Source organism: Toxorhynchites rutilus, chromosome 1 (assembly GCF_029784135.1).
Source record: "Toxorhynchites rutilus septentrionalis strain SRP chromosome 1, ASM2978413v1, whole genome shotgun sequence".
Lineage (NCBI taxonomy): Eukaryota > Metazoa > Arthropoda > Insecta > Diptera > Culicidae > Toxorhynchites > Toxorhynchites rutilus.
In genome coordinates this window covers 29,164,583-29,182,223 of record NC_073744.1, presented here as the reverse complement: position 1 = coordinate 29,182,223, position 17,641 = coordinate 29,164,583, and the positions used below count along the sequence as shown (strand labels likewise).

Sequence of the window (17,641 nt, the reverse complement as noted above, 5' to 3'; positions counted from 1 at the left end):
TTCACCTCTCCAGGTGAACTCTACCCCACCAGAACATAACACGCCAAAATCATCCGGCGCAAATCGAGGCGTTCGAGGCGCAAACTGCGAACCACTGGAGGATGACGCGCGGAGACCGTGTTTTTGTGTGTATGTCTACAATTGTATACATGTTTATCAGCATTACATTTATCAATAGATTTCCAGTCAACAATAATAAACCACAAACGGGTGGCTTTGTGTGTGTGTGTGGGAAGGGGTATGTGGCCTCTGGTCGCGCGCGCGTTTCCATCTGTTTACACAATTTTCAGTCTAATTTTAACCGCCGGCTGAAACAGAACACAACCAACAAATTCCCGACGCGTTTTCCGGTCCGCGGGAGTTGCGCGTAAATTTCGAATTGTCCCAGGCTCTTGATTTTTCGCACTGGGCGGTGAATTCTGGTTCAATAGGTGAGCGCTGCATGGTTTTACCTCTGTCTAGCGGCTGGGAATGTGATTCGTTTTCAATTGATGGGAATATATGGTTTCTAAAGTAGCAAATTGTGATTATCGCTTGTGACATATGATCTTTCGCGTGTTTGCTGAAAGATGTGCTTACACTGTGCTGAAGGTATTTGGGTGGTGCCTTTAATGACCCAATAGAAACTGCCACCACCGGCAGCAGGAAGGAAGCACTTATCGCGGTTTGATTGCATGTTGAGTTAATTAGAAAATTAGTTTACCACCTGGCACAAACGACCGGACACCGGTGCCGCCAGATGTGTCCCGACAGCTGCAGGAAGGTTTTGAATAAATAAATTCAACAGAACCAGACGCTTCGCACCCTTCCGATCCGGAACGCATGGACGGGGAAAAGATTCTCGCGTGTCTCCTGGTCAAGTCAATAGTGGCACAAAGTGGCAAACAACTCGGTAGCCGTTGGGTACCGTGAGTGGTACTTTGTATTCACCACCAATTGCCACCGCTGATAACACACGCGCGCTGGATTGGGATTGAGGATTGAGGGGAAGAAACGATCCGAGAGATAACACTGTTTAACTGGTATCGCCCGACTGAAACGGCTGCAACCGATGGATGCGTTTTCCGCGCGCTCCTTTCGCCCTCTTATCTGGCATTAAACACGGTTATTGATTTTGTGCTTCCTAGGCATCGTCCGACCTACCGATGTTGGGATTCGATGACAATGAGTACAGAAAAAATGTGTACGCTATCACGTTGTATCGAGATAAGCTTTGGGTTTATCATTTTTTTTTGCGCTGAGTGCTCCGAAATTAATCGGATTTATGTGGAGGAACAAAAATATTACGAAGCAGGGCTACCGACAAAACGGGGTGAATTGGTTTAATGATCAAGGTTGGGGCTATCATGAGACAACATTTCCGTACGTTATGCAATTTGCAATTTTCAAAAGGAGCACTTTCTACCTAACTACGGTGCGTTTTCCCGAAAAAGTAATTTCCGGTCCAAATTCCACCGACATTTTGGAAGCTGAAACTCTACACTGACGTCACAACAACGAAATACCGTTCGCTTATATGCGCTTAAAGGATGTGCCTTTTTCTTGGAAAACTCTGTTCACTTTGCAACTAATCTTTTTTATTGGATGAATAACATCTGAAGCACGCTTGTTGCTCTTCTAAATGTTTTCTCAACACAATAAGCTCTGACAAAAGTAATATGCTTCTAGGATCCGAACATTAGACTTTCATCTTGAATCATGGTCGGTTTCCTGAATATGGACACTGAAATTGAGAATCTGGAAGGTAGGATATCTGAGATTCATATCAGAAATCTGATTATAACGTGAAATATTGATTGGGAGAAAGCGTGTGCGGACAGGGTTTGTACAGAGCGCAAGCGGATACACACGTATTGGTAAGAGTAAGCAGAGTAAGAGTATTTCTATCTATCGATAAACAATTGTTTTATCTATTACACAGTAGCCATTTAGGCGTAAGAGTATTCCTATTTTAGCGATACACATGTCGCTTCTTTCGGCGTAAGAATATTCCTTTTGTTCGAATGTTCGCAGTTGGATTGTTCACAGCGGGACTGTTGATATGAGGCTTCCCTTGTTATGTTATTCATAATGCCAATTACCGAAGCAGCAGACCGTAATATGAGCGGTAAGCGACTGGGGTTACCGTCACATGATGATTGTTGCGTTGACGTAGTAGCTGAAATAACACACAAGGTTGGTCAGGTGAGGGTCCTGATTTATGGGCTTTTTATTTTATTATATTTATGGGATGATCGTACGCTTAGTAGCGGGCACGCAATCAATTAGGCTACGAAGACCCTGAATTGAGTGTTGACACAATTGATTGATTGATTTTTCTACTATCGAGCCTCTAAACTACGAAGTTATTCGCTTTTAGCCTTGAAAAAGGTCTATGAGAAGATTAATCAATGAAGGTTGCTGGGATTGAACCCACGACCATTCGTCTAATAAGCGAACGCGCAACTGTTCTAGTGTTTGAAAATACCTCCGGTGTTGATATAAAAATGATTTTTGTTTTCCTATATACATTAAGTTACCTTTAATTCGACATCTAGCTAATTGAAAGACCTGTAACTAACGACACGTAACACGTACCTGTAACTCACAACACGTTGAGTAACACGACATGTAACTCACAATTGAACATTTCCGCCCTCCAACAGGACATTTTTGTAAACATCGAGGTTCGGAACCAAATTATGGCCCCCGATTGAAAGTCGCCATCAGACGTCGACACTGTACCACTGTCATCGTGAATGTCCAATTTCAGGTCACAATCGCCTCTAATGCGACACTAAGTGGTGCCTCGGTATATTGGATTAGAGGTAACTTACTGTACATTGAACGATACTAACAGTTTGGCTGAAAAGTTTATAAGGTAACACAGTAAAACTATTTTTTTTGCAAAATTCAATATTATTATTCAACATAATTGCTTGCAACTTTTCGAAACCATTTTTTTTAGTACTCTTTCGGTTCTTCCGAAATAGGCCTCAGTTTCGGTAATCACTTCATCATCGGTCTTAAATTTCTTGCCAGCGAGCATTCTCGTTTTTCGCTCATTATTGTCACCCATTGCCCATATAATTGCGGTGTATGCCATTTCTGGCCAATCGAGAGTAGATTCATAAAATATAGCTAGAGTTATACCATACATTCCATTGCCGAAGTTGCCAAAAACAAAAATTTTGTGTGATACATGGCTATCCTTTACCATTAATCAATTTCACTCTCAATTAGTCGACGTTTAATTTAATGCTTTGATTTTAACTAACACGCAATGATATTCAATGTCGACGTTACGAATATCATAGCGAAAATGAATATGCGAATGAAAAATGAACTTCATGGCAAGCTGATGTTGATGTACATTGCACTGGTGTTCATTGATAGTGTCGTTCCATATTTATCGACTCTCGCTTGAGCAATAGGTTGTCAATACAAGGCAGGCTGAAATTGCCCTCGCATTTGAGTCTTCGAATCCAGGAATCGTAATGGGCACCTTACACGATCAACCGGATTGACAATAAGTGTTTTCAATATCGTGACAGCTAGGCTTTCAACATCTGATCTAACCTCAATCAATATTTTTCCACCTTACACGGTCAATATCGCCCTCAACCCGAGACAACAAAAATATCCGCGATGGCTAGTGGCGACATTTGAGTTTGGGATCCAAACTATTCTCTATCAGATTAGAAGGCTAAAAGGCAATTTTCAATTGGTAAGATTTTAATGAAAATATCTACTTGGTATTATTTAATTAGTTGAAGCGCGTAGTCCTAACCTTAACTTAACCTATTTCCCCTGAATTTTCAGATATTCCTACTAAAATGTATTATTATAATATAACGTCAATTTCAGACATAATTTTCGTATGGGATTTTCTCACCACTTGCAGAAAAAAAGTGATTTGCATTCACATAGAATACTAATTTGATTCGTAAAAGTTAATTTTCATTCATAATTTACACTTTAGAATTCGGTTTTTCTTCTCAAAAATACATAATAATACTCGTTTCACAAATACAGACTGTTCCTTTCAGTTTCAGAGATGCCAGATTATTTTAGTTTGCGAAAATATATACAAGTTATTTTATCTGCAAGCAAATGTTTTTATTCCATAAATGAGACTATGACAGTAGAACCCCGATTATCCGCGAGCGGGTGATCCGCCCTGCGGATTATTCGTGACTGCGAGTTCCATAGTAAATCAATAGGCCTTTCCGGAATTTGTTAGTGAGTGGTAGGCCCATGCTCTTTTGTTGTGGTCATGGCTTTTACATTATTTAGCCATTGGTGTACACGACCTTATAGATGGATAGTTGATTGATTTCTGTATTGATAGAACATAGTTTTTATGTTGAAACATCTCTTTTCGTGTTTGCATTTTTTTGTCCTTTAATGGGTCATCGCGATTTTCGTTAATCGCGGTGAGTTTGCCCGACTATTCCGCGGATAATCGGGATTCTACTGTAGCTTGAATTAACACATGATGTTTTTTCATCTGTGATTTTCCCAGATCTTCTCATTCTCCAAATTTTATAGCGGAGTGTGAAGAAACACACAACCCGCTCACTAGCGCAAAGAATGACCGAGTTCAACGTTAAAAAATTCCTAAAACGTGAGGTTTCATCCACTCTCTCACCATCACATTGTCAGTTTACTTTGAAGTTTTGATTTGTATCGTGAAAAGTACCGTATTTTGCTATTCAAAGTATCAGTTTTCCAAACCAAAAGCTTCCATTTATGATTCCTACAATTTCAGTAGTTTATAAATTTTAATTGCAATCGCAAAAAAGACTAACAAAAATTAAATGTGCGCTTGCATATCTGGCAACTCAGTCTGGAAGTCCGTGAGGTAAAACGTCAACATCATGCATCCATATGAAATGTCACGATATTGATGCTCGAAAATCAGAAAATCCGGATTTCTGCGTCGTCGGCCATGTTCAGCTGTCATTATGCTCTCAAATGTCATCATATTGTCAATAAAGTTGACCGTGTAAGGTCCGCTTAAGACAAGTGCATCAGTACGTTCGTTTTGAACGATCGTGAAGTGAAGTTACGCGAGTTAGCGGAGGTCGTAGGCATTTAAGAAAAAACGAGTGGGATAAATTTTGCACAAGACATTTTAGAGATGAAAAAGCTAACCGCGCGACGTTTGTTGACCGTCGACCAAACTTTTCAGCCCATGTAGTACAGTGTTGCCAGAAGGGGTGTCATTTCAAAAACTTGGTGATGGGTAATACATTGAATATCCCTACAACACTTCTCAATGATTAATCCTAGCCATATCTTTCGGTCAATTTCACCAATCTTAACTGTCTGCAAGCTGTTGGTGTTTTACGAAATCTAAGGGCTTCGTGAGCACATCGACTAGCGTTTGATCCGTAGGTCAGTACTGCATCTCTGCCTCGTCTCTGTCTCTAAAGTCCTTTACGGAATGGTGTTTGATCTCAATAATTTTGGGACATTTGCAGAACTTTCTCAACGTACAAAACTTGAACAACTCTGATTCTATTCATCGATCACCGTTGCTGTCACTTGATGTTGGTCAAAATCTTCGAGTTGTTTCGTTGTCGACAGCGTTACACAACTCTGTCGGCGACTAGTTCAGCAGACTGCTCCCCTTGCGTAGAACACAACGTATCTAGTCGTAGATTCTCTTGTACTCGTCTCTGCTACCTAATCCGAATCTAAAAATGCCACCAATCATTCCGCATACTTGCCTCCAAGTTGCCTAAAAATTATTATCGTTCGCAGCTGGGGGACGTTGTGAGAGTTTGTGGTCTTCGGTACAACGTTTATCGTCAGCCGGTCTATCTCCTTCAGTGATCTCTTGGAATAATGAACCGAGGCCAGGTTCGGTCTAAGAATCACATCCTCCTTCGCATGATACTCCTTGAAGGAGGCGGTAACTACCGGCATGCGTTTTGTACTGTATGCCTCCTTGTTCACCCCAAGCCCCGAAGAAAAAAACAGCAGCTTGGACATCCCCTTCTCACTGGCCGTTGTGTTTGTCACCAACACCTTCAACTGCTCATACAAAGTCGACCTCGGCTGGCGCTTCCGCATGAAAATGCTCTTTTTGGCCAGGTACGTCTTTACCGTTTGATCGAATGATCTGATCTCCAAGCCAAAGGCGCGGGACACTGAGGCCATCTTGCTGCTGCATTTTATGGTCACGCAGCCCCGTTGGGCGGCCGGAACCAAGCTTCCGTTCAACGCTCTCGTCTTACTCCGAAGGGAAAGGAAGTTGTAAATACAGTAGAACCTCGATTATCCGCGAGCTGTAAGGTCGTGTACATCAGTGATCAGATAATGTGAAAGCCATGACCAAAACAAAAAAGCAAGACTCTACCACTCATTGACAAATTTCGGGAAGGATTATAGATTTACTAGGGAACTCACTTTCGCGGATAATTCGCACCGCGGATCAACCGCTCGCAGATAATCGAGGTTCTACTGTACTTGTATATAAGAAACTTCCGTATAAATATTCCGACCTGAGCAGATGTCTGTTCGTTTGTGACGGATCTTGATCGAGTAAAGCCTCCAATTCTTCATCTTCAAATTTTTTTGGCGGTCCGGAACGTTCTTCGTCTTCCGAGTAAAAATTGCAAATTTTTACTTACCGTGCAAATAACGTCTGACACGTTCGCTCAGTTGGGGCATGGTCACCATAAACTTCCACCAAAATGCGATGACTTTCCGCAGCTTTTTTCTTTATATTGAAGTAATGAAGTAACACTCCCCGCAAAAACACTCTCGTTAGCACGAAATTCGTCATATTCGAAGTGGCAAAAAGCTATGTTGTTTACGCTTCAACTTTTTGACATATACTGAAAAAGACAGTAGCTTTTCAACGTATGTCTGGAAATTTGATGCACTGGAATAATAATCAAGTTGCGCCATCTGTTGTAAAACCGAAGAAACTTACCGGTACACCTAATACTTTTATTGTAAAGATACGTTTCGTTTTCATTCATATCCAGAGGTGCGTCCCTAGTGATTTCGAATAATAACACTTAGCAAAAAAGAAAAAAAAAGTAGAAGGGTCTAAGCCTAGGGGCACGGACAGAAGTTTGAAGTAGGAGTGAGATTGTTCAGAACACTTTGTTATTTTGAATGTAATTGTTTTTATTGTTTAGAAACCTGTTAGTTAATAACTCTGTTAAAACTCTAAATAGTAACCCTGGAAAGGGCCGTTTGTTGTATATAATCATAACTTTCAAACGGTTTGTAACGAACAAAGAAAGACAATAAGCTTCTGGCAGGAAGTTCAATTGTCCAACTAAAAATGATTATTGAATATTAGTGGGACGATTAACAGGGTGGAATGGTGAATAAGTGAATCGGTAAACAAAAAAAAAATATCTTCATTGATTACATTGAATATGAAGTTTATGGGGAAGAAACGAAAAAACAAGTTCATAATACTCACGCTTTCGTGATATTTTGAGGTTTAATACACATGAAATCAAGAAGTTGCTTTATTTTTAATGGATATCTATGGTTTTGTGATTTATTTCCATGGTCTTATTTTTATTATTAGGCATCGGGAGCAGTTGCTTTTTCGGTGAAATAATGTTCGTTTGCAGACTATTACAATCAAGTCGTATTGGTTCTACTGCCCAATCTATCATAGAAGGAATTGAGTCATTGAGAAGTATGAATATGAGTTATGAAGAATATTAATATTTTATTTCGTTTCATTCGATCTCAATAAGTCTTCGCATGATAATCGCACCCGTGGGCGAATGGTTAGCGTCCCACATTATCATGCCGGGTGTTCGGGTTCGATTCCCGTTCTGGCCGGGGGATTTTTCGTCAGCGAACTTTCCTTCGACTTGCACTGTGTTCACGCGTATTCTAGAGATTGCCCCTCGGAATACATTCAAGGCGTGTTATTTTGGCTTAAGAAATCTCAACTAAGTATTAATAAATGACACTAGTTAATGCATACGTTGAGAAGGCAAAAGTGGGAACGTTAACGCCATTCAAGAAGAAGAAGAAGATGATAATCGCTGCCTCCTCCTGACTGTATGGGTGAGAGTTTCCTCGTTGCTTTGATGAAATCTTGCATGAAGTTTGAGTGATGCATGAAATCTTGCATCTGATTACTTTAACATCTTGCTAAATTAGCAAGATAGAATGAATTACCTAGAGGCGAATGAACCTTAAAGCCTCTTAAAAACAAAGAAAGAAAGAAAAGAATGAATTATTGCACGCAATTTTGTGTTACATACAACATTCATGGGAATTAAGTTGAAAGAAAGAATGCATAATACATGATTTACCTTCGCATTCGCTCGCAAAACATACCTCTTTTATTTGTTAAATTGCTCACATGTTTTATTATTTCCACTGTTGATGTTTCAGGCGAAAAAAATGCTGGATATATTTGCCGTCTAATGGTATATTTTATAACATATATCGTAAGAACGATTCTGCGTAATATGCATTTGAAAACTCATTATAAACGTTACATTTTTCACGTAGTCCTACGTCAAAACAATCACATGCGGAAAAAATCTGTACCAATCTGTTTTCTGAATGAATAAAAAATCTATACCGTTCCAGATAAATCTGTACATGTGGCAACACTGGTGACAGCTTCTTTCTGTTCTGAGTTTTGCCCTTTCGGACGTGTTTTTTTATTTGGATCCAGTGCAATTTTCCCGCGAGCATAAGCACACATCCAAGTAAACGTGTATCGTAATCAAAACAAACGCAGCAGTTTTATTGACGATTATTATCTCACAGCATACACACCGACACTAAGAGCCTTCGAAACATCAACTTCATCATGGTAAAAAAATGAAACTTCGTTCGTTTCTATGAACGTGGGGGAGTAAAAACGGCACATGGAAATATCACTTTTATCCGTCTTTTTCGACGTGATTTCACAAATATTCACTCCACGCTATCACATTAGCCTTATATTCAGCGGGAACTCTACAAAAATGTACGTTTTTAATTGATAAATTACATCCTGAAAATAGCATTTTTACATGGATGCGGTGGGCAATCAAAGATAAACACAACGACTGATGTTACTATTTGTTTAATTCGCGACTACGAAGCTTCGCGAATTTGACAGCTTGTGTGCGTGAAGCGAATGTCAACAAAGAATTGCAAAAAGAATGTGATTTTTAAACGCACCGTTTTTAACGTTTTTTGCAGAAATTTTCGTAATGGTGAGTATGTTTCGAAAGAACTATCCTCTAGGATGCTTATTTAGTTAAATAACATAAATTTACTGCAGGGGAAAACGTTTTCTTACCGCATCCAAAGGACACTGTCTTTACTTGTGAAAAAGTAAACAAACTTTCAGGATACTAAATTTTAATAAAAATTAATAATTGTGTGCAAAATTTATCTTCCAAACGGTTGGAAAATGAGTTTTCCTTATGCAGTGAAAAAAACTTTGCCGTAGCTTAAGCTGAATTTAACTTATAAGTGTTTTTCTGTGACCTTGTTTCATGCATTATCAGGAGCCATCAGTCGAAGAAAATGAAACCTGCTGCGATTACGCTGCGGGTGGAAGCCGTTTAGTCGTCGAAGGCGAAAGAGTATTCAAAGCTGAACATCTTTTAATAGTTGGTGTTGAAGAAGTTCACGATGAAGGCTTCAGTATTTTCTCGTCCTGCTTCCAGTCATCATCTCCAAGCTCGGAACCCCATACAATAAAAATTCGTACGAAAATCTCCTTCTCCAAATGGTTGTTTTGTATCATTTGCTTAAGTATGTTTTATTTTATTTCTTTATTGTTGCACATTTTGCACCAAGTTGGACTGTTTCACACTTTTTCAAAAGTGCGAAAATGTGAATAAATCAAATATATAAATCAAATCGATTTGCTGTCTTCAGCGCACTTATTCGTTATCAATCGAAGAATAAGTGCGCTGAAGACACCAACATGATTCGATGTTAGAGCGCACTTTTATTCGTATTTTCGCACTTATGGAGAAGGCCGAAACAGTCCAACTTGGTGCAAAATGCACAATAACGTGTTTTGAATCATAAGTAATTAATTCGCCTCTGTGCTTAAGGAATTACTTTGAACTCATCAAGAGGCTACTAATAAACGACTTGTTTAAAACAGGTAGTTTCAGGGAAGAAACCTATTAAAAAAAGGCCTATTTATTTAAAAATATATATTCTTAACATGTCTATTGTGCAGGAATCCGGTATTTCCTCTTCTAGCTTCACTGTAGATTTAGGCTTTTGACGATACTGCTTCACGAGAGTCACTGCTTTGACAATAGATTCGAGCATTTCTCTTGATTTAAGTCCAGTCCATGATACAAGATCGTCATCGCTTCCAAAGGAGATCGCTGAGATACGCTTGACTTTAAGTTTATCCAAATCCGTAGTGTCTACCTGAACTGCTTTCTCTACTGTAGAAACACAGACTTCGGGATGATCTGCACATTCAGCATCGATGGCAAGATCTGAAAGGTTTGGTGTATCATGTCTCTGGTCCATCGCTGCCCCAACTTTGGCACGGTTTGCAGCACGTTCAGCACGGCCCTCAATAAGTCTTTTCCTGGCTTCGCTGATGGGAGGTTGTGGCAAATTCAAGTCGGGAACTGCTGATGGCCTAAGAATTAAGCGATCAGTGGCACGGCTTGTTGCTATAAAAAGTAAAATAATAAAGAAAAAAATTATAATATTATTGCTTCAAGGCGTGTATTACACTTCATATTTGGAGAGTAGAAGTTCGACACGGTGAAATGGAGGCTACTAATACGGGAGGTTTTTGTAGGTTCTATCTTTAGCCGTAGTCGTTGGATCCAGTCTAGATACCGCGATTTGTCCGTTTTCGGAGGGAAGGCATGAAAAGAAATTACGGGGCGATATCTCTGCTTACATCCGGGGACGACACAAACAATACGGCTTTTGAATTTTGCAGATTGTTCGGAGTCAGCTTCAAGCAAATTTCGTCCGACTTGCATGTTCTCCAGGCAATTTGCGCAGCTTTTGACGTCCATATTTCACACGTTCTAAGGAAAATATTTTGAAAAATATTAGAGCACTGATTGAATAGAAGCCAGATCTTTGTATTTTAGGTATTTTATGAACACTAAGCGGATATTTTTATATTAAATTTCATTGATTCGGTTTACCCCTCTCGCAGGTAGATTGACAGAGGGTGTACTTCAACGGCTTTTTTTCACTACTAAATGACAATAAATTTTGGTTCGGAGCATCGAAACAGCTAAGAAAAACTATTTCTCAACAATTTCCATTAATTGTAAGATAAACACGGTACAAGTTTTCGAGAAATCAATATATTAATTACAGAGAAAATATGCAACGGTTTGTTTACATATTTTTCACTCACACGCGAAACTTTCATAGGTGGCGACACCGTACCTTCGATGACGCGAAAAATTATGGCAGCGCATGCTATGTCGCTCGAAACTCTACCATCTTCATAACTTTTTTTCCAGGACATTGCGATGACACCATGTAATTGGAAACACAGATTATTTGTCAATATTTGGATTTGAAATTTTGGTCGGGATTTTCCTTATTTTTCTTAGCACAATGATGACATTTCTGTCGTCAATTTTTTTCCTATTAGTTATTTTTTTTCGTAAAATTTATCGTTTGATCTGCAACTTCTTTTGATGAACCGGTCAAACCTTCCTCACTGGATCAGAGTAATTTTCTTCGGATACCCGAAAATGAACCCGCACTTTGGCAAAAATTATTTCCCATTCCATCTCAATGGAGCGCCATGACATAGCGAAATGGTTGCAGAGAGTTGTGAAAGAATGCTTATATCTACGACTTCCTCGACTCGATAACAATGCCGCCGTGGACGACAGGGAAGCCGTAGAAATCGCGGATTCACTGGGAAAAATAACAGCACATGCAATCTGCGGAATCTTATCCCGTACCGTCCAATGAAGGAAGAGATAGGGTTGGGCAAATGTATACATTTGCTTAGTTTACTCAGAGACTTCAGTTGTCGTCTTGAGCACCCCGAAAGACTCACGGTCTGCATTAATCCCACCCCTTATCACATGGACCGAGAGCTACAGAGAGAAAATCTTCTGATAAAGGCACACGCAAATCCACTGTAGCGGTTCATTTCCTTCCTGCTTAGGGTCAAGTCAGAATAATAGATTTTCACCTGGTTTCGTCCCATCGTCTCGGCCTTTTGTGGGATTACATGCCTGTGACGCAGATATTTTGTACACGGGAAATAGCCAAAGTAAGAAAGCAAGAGGAAAGAGAAGATACGCCACAGAGAGTAAATCCACGGCCAAGCAGCTATCGTTAAAACGAGCTCAGTCCATAATATCAACATTGTACACCTACAGGCGGTACACAACGTCGCATTATCAAAGCAGGATTTTTTTTATCATCTCTTTGAGGTTGCTGTCATTGTGCCTTCCGAGAAAGGACGGAGCAACGAAATGGGCATCAAATTGATTTTACGTGCCTGCGAATTTATGGCCGCACAAGATGCTACAGAGACAGACGCAATCGATTTGTCTTTGAAGATTGACACATTTCGGGACAAATTGTGCTTATCGGATTTATTTAGGCTGATAATAATTCGCCGAAGTAATCATTTCCGCCTCTGACACGCTCTCCGTTTCCGCGTTGAGACTTTGATGGCCTTTTTTTTGGGAATTTTTATTGAGTAAATTGAAAACGAGTATCAATTGTATTATCAAGGTGAATATAGGGTTTACAAACGCGTCCTTTGGAAAGGCGAAATTTTCCCCGAAATCACTGCCAATACGGGGGTTCCTTTCGGCAACAATAACAATCCACTTACTTGAGAGAACTTCAATCCGAATCCTATCGTCGAAAAATAAGAATGAAGAGACACTCGGGCTGTCCGCTTTTTTCTACACTTTGCCTCGGACACTTTTCGCTCAGCGGAATTCGTATAGATAATGATTTGCCGGAGGATTTCAACACGGATATTCTCCGGAACGAGACATTGATTTATGTGCTTTGGTCCTTCCCAAAAATTTCATCCGGAAGCACGGAGTGGAAAACGGGATGCACATAATGTTTTGTCTTGTTGTTTTCGGCGAAAGTCTGCTCTAAGATTTCCTATTTGTTTCGCTCTTCCCGGGCCAATCTTGAAAATGGGATTGAAACTGATGGAAAGACATTAGACAAGTTCAGTGGTGAAAAATGGTGCCGAGGTTGTGAAAAATGTTCCCCTTGCCGCGTACGAGTTGGCCTCGAACTTGAAGCTCGTGTGATGGGAAGATGAGAAATTCGGGAAACATAATGGAAATGATAAACCAACAAATTAAAAAAAAAGATTGCTTAGTTCTACGTCCTAAGTCTCGGATACAACCACTCGATTTTTTTTTACATTTTCGGGAGGCACCTTCAGAAATGTTGTGCTATAAGAATTTTCGGATATTTCACCTTGTTGAAAAGATACAGCAAAAACTGTGAGGTCACATCAAGGAAAGCAGCATTGCTGTACTAATCTTTAACCCTTATTTGCACAATGGTGGAAATTTCCATCATAACATTGAATGCCCAAAAATTATATAAAAGAAAAAGTTCACTTTATTTTGATCGAGTCTGGACCTTGATTTATTTCACCAATAAAGAAAAATTCATGCAAAGAAGGGGTTTAATGCGTTTTTCCCGAAACCATGTGTTTTCAGTTGATGGTACATTTATCTCAGAAACTAGTGGACTGATTTGGCTAATTTTTTTCCCAGTATGTAAAAATAAACTAACAAAATTGTTACATAGCCGTTGTTTTTATATCCCATTTTTCCAATTTTTTATGATTCTAATAGCTAATTTTCATTCAATTGTACGCCATTACGGCGATTTTTCATATTTTTAAAAACTGCTAAGTATCAATTTAAATATTTCATTTTTACATGCTGATATTTGAATACCGGTTTAGAGCGGTTAACTATTATCCAGACTTTGAATTTTGAACTAAGTATAATTCTTAAACCGTTTCTTTTGCTGTACTAGGGGTTCGTTATTTATAGTAGTCTGATTTCATCTCATTATCATCCTTTTCTATGAAGCCTGCTTCGTACGGCGTAGCTTTGAATCATTTTCGAGCTGTATCCACCACAAAAGACACATTCTGGTTTCCTTACTTATCATGGAAAAACATCAATAATCTCATAACGATGTCCCAATGTAACGGAGTCTCCTATTTCTCGCCCTAATTCTGATCAAACACTCCAATACTGATCAATGGGCCTGAAACCGCAAAAATCACGTCATAATTCGACAAAAAGCCCCCCAAGCCCTACATTGCCTAACGAACTGAGGCAAATAGGATTATTGTGACACAGCCACTCTAGGATACTCCGGGGAACATGAGCCCATCCTGTTCTTGATTCTTCCCCTCCGGTCCACGCACACACAAACACACACTCTTCCTGTTTCGCCTGGGAGCAGACCACAGCCATAATCATGTTTCTTAGCCTCCCTTATTTGTGGATACTTCGAATGAGGTGCGAGATTCAGTCCAACACGCTTTTACCATTTTTCGGCTGAGTGTTTTGTTTTCTTCCCCCAAATGATAGATGGAGGCGCGGAGCGACAGCGTGCATATTTTGGTTCAATTCAAAATCAAAATAAACCACAACACGCCCGCGCTCGCCCGGGAACTGCGCCGGAGATGATGGTGTTTAATGATTTACGAAACGTGCGATGATTTTGGCGAAGCCGGCTGTTTGGCGTGCCCTCGACCATTCATCAGCCTCTCTGTTGGGTGGAGCTCTTTTTTAGGAATTGAAATGTTTCTATAAACACGGCCAGAATGGAATGAGAAGTTGCGGTTGGACTTCACATATCAACATAAATTGAGATATGATCGCGCGGGTGGGAACGGGGGTGAAACATCGTGCGCATCGTTAAAAATAAGCAAACAAATAAACAATCCCGACCAATCAATTGCGGCGTTCCCATATGATTTATGCTCGTTCGACGCAAATACGTGAGGTGGCTTGTGCTCCATTAGCTCGGCGAGCAAACAATCAAGCTGCTCCATCGAGCATATAATGGTAGACAAACACTTATCCCAGCGGTAAAACAATATTAAAATTTGATACTCTCGGGATAAGTGGGATAACCTCTCAAGTATCAAACGGTTTCCATGATGTTTACCAGAATTCCCGAAGGTAGCCTGATATTCTGGAAGCACCCCTAATTGAAAGGAAAAGTTGATTGATTTGTGTTGGTATAGAATGTTACGCCTTGCGAATTTCGCGGTTTTCAAAGAGTTTCAACACGCACCGATAGTCGAAGGGTGAGTTTTGCACCCATATGGAAAAACAAAGTGCTTCAGAGGAATTAGGGATTTTTTGTTGAAGTTTGAGCTTGAATTGCGCAAAAGTCGTAGAAATTTGATAAAAATGAAAGAGATTAAAAATGTTGGATTATTGGTACATACGTACATGCATACGTACAAAGTGCAGAAGACTCCAAATCGTGACGAGTGGCAAAATATGGTGGGAAAGTCACGGGCCCGGAAAATGTGAAAGTTTGAACTGGATCCGTCAACTATGAAATTTTCTACAGCGTGTTTTCCGTGATGTAATTTGATGTGGGACACCCCTTATTAGACCAAGATCATTCATACTAATACTTCTCTCAGGCATGGTAAAGTTTGATGAAAGACACACAGAATTTTTTTTTAAACCTGCAGAGCGGAGTAGCAAATTTTTGGAAACGTGGTAATAGGTGGTCGGAGTTCCTCTGCAGGACACCCGAGGATGATGTAGCGTGGTTCAGGGTCCTTTTGATGAGATGCGCAGGAGGTCTTCTCTCTCTACCTCTGTAACTTCACTGTACCATTCACTAACTCACTCACTCACTCACGGAAGGGCTTCTCTCAATCGTGACAGATGTCATTCTCGACAGAGCTAACCCACGTCGGAGCCATGTTGGATTAGAACGTTCACAAACATTTAATGATAATTATACCAGTCAAAACAAAACAAAAAATCACTTGCACAATAAACAGATATTATTTGTGACTATTGTGATATCTCGGCTTATGTCCAATCACAACAGCCTAAACGCGCTTCCCTATCACATTGGGCTCGTAGCAAGCAATCTTTGTGATAGTGGCGATGGCTGCCACTACATAGAACATGTTGTCTGGTCGTGTATCCGGTTCCATGCTGCCCGCTCTCAGCTTTCCAGAGGGCACAAGCCAGATAATCGGATATTTCCGTCCGGGATATCTACGGTAGCCGTGATCCTGATCTTCTGCTTCATCTATACCTGTTCCTCAGAAACGCCGATGTCGAGAGAGACGCACTACGCTAGATATGTGGTACATACTAGGGGGACGTTGTTGATTAACGGTCAGCTGCATCCCAACAGGAAGGACGCCGTGTCGAGCACAGGTAAAGAGCATTGGAGACTGCAAACCTCAATTATGAGAACAGTTTGAAATACCCTCGAGCTAACAGCGAGTGATCGGTTTACATATTGCTGACATCTTCTTCTTCTATATCTATAAAAATGGATTTCTGTCTGTCTGTCTGTCTGTCTGATTCTTATGGACTCGGAAACTACTGAACCGATCGACATGAAAATTGGTATGTAGGGGTTTTTGGGGCCGGAGAAGGATTTCGTGATAGTTTGAGACCCCCCCCCCCCCTCTCTAAAGGTGGGCTGCCATACAAATCAAACACAAATTTCTACACTACTCGGGAATTAATCAAGCAAATGAAACGAAATTTGGAAGTTTTAGGGTGCAATAAATGATTCTATGATGGTTAGACTCTCCACCCCTCTCTCTAAGAGGGGGGAGGGGGGCTGCCATACAAATGAAACACAAATTTCTGCATTACTCGAGACAACTCGAGAACTAATCAAACGAATGGAATCAAACTTAGCATGTAGAGGTTTTAAGGATCGATAAACGTTTCTATGGTAGTTCGACACTTCTTCCCCCTCTCTAAAGGTAGGCTCCCATGCAAATGAAACACAAACTTCTGCAAAACTCGAGAACTAATCAAGCAAATGGAGCCAAATTTGGGAAGTGAGGGTTTTTGGGTACGAGGAATGTTTTTATGATGGCATGTCACCCTTTCCTCCTCTGGAAAAGAGAGAAGGTCTCATAAAAATAATGCACAATTGAAAATTTTCGGAAAACTCTGAACGAAAATGGGAAAATTCGAAAAACTCAATTCGCATATGTTCTACAATTACATATTGCTGAGCGTTGTTAGTCCATTTGATGTTTGCTGTAACGAAATTGATCTTCGTTCGAAAGCGGAAATGAATTTTAGTGTGTTAAAACTCACTCCTATAGCTTCTTCCATATATATATAAATAAAAATGAATCGCCAAATGTGTTGATAAGAGCAAAACTTGAGAAAGGAGTTGTCAGATTTAGGGCTGTCTTCATTCTATCATATTTTCTGTATCAAACATTTATTCCGTGTAACGGAGAAATATGTTATTTGCAAGTGGATGAAAAATCTTGCACGAGAATCGTGTCTTAAGATAATCTGATGTTATAATGTCGAAATTTGGTAGAAGTACTGAAATTTTATAGTGAAAAATAATTTTAAAGGGTAGATTAGAATATCAATCAATGAACAGTTTTGCGATTGGACCCATGAACGTGCGCTCAGTAGGAAAACGTGGATGTGATAACAAAAAATAAATT

General features: G+C 40.0%; 1 protein-coding gene across 1 annotated transcript in view; it reads left to right on the top strand.

The window, feature by feature from the left end:
• Window positions 1-307: 307 nt before the first annotated feature.
• Window positions 308-17,641, top strand: part of LOC129763193 (fibroblast growth factor receptor-like 1) — a 28,058-nt gene continuing 10,724 nt past the window's right edge. Inside the window, exon 1 of the mRNA XM_055762024.1 lies at window positions 308-431. The gene's annotated coding sequence lies outside the window, so the exon portion shown is untranslated. The remainder of the gene's footprint in view (window positions 432-17,641) is intronic.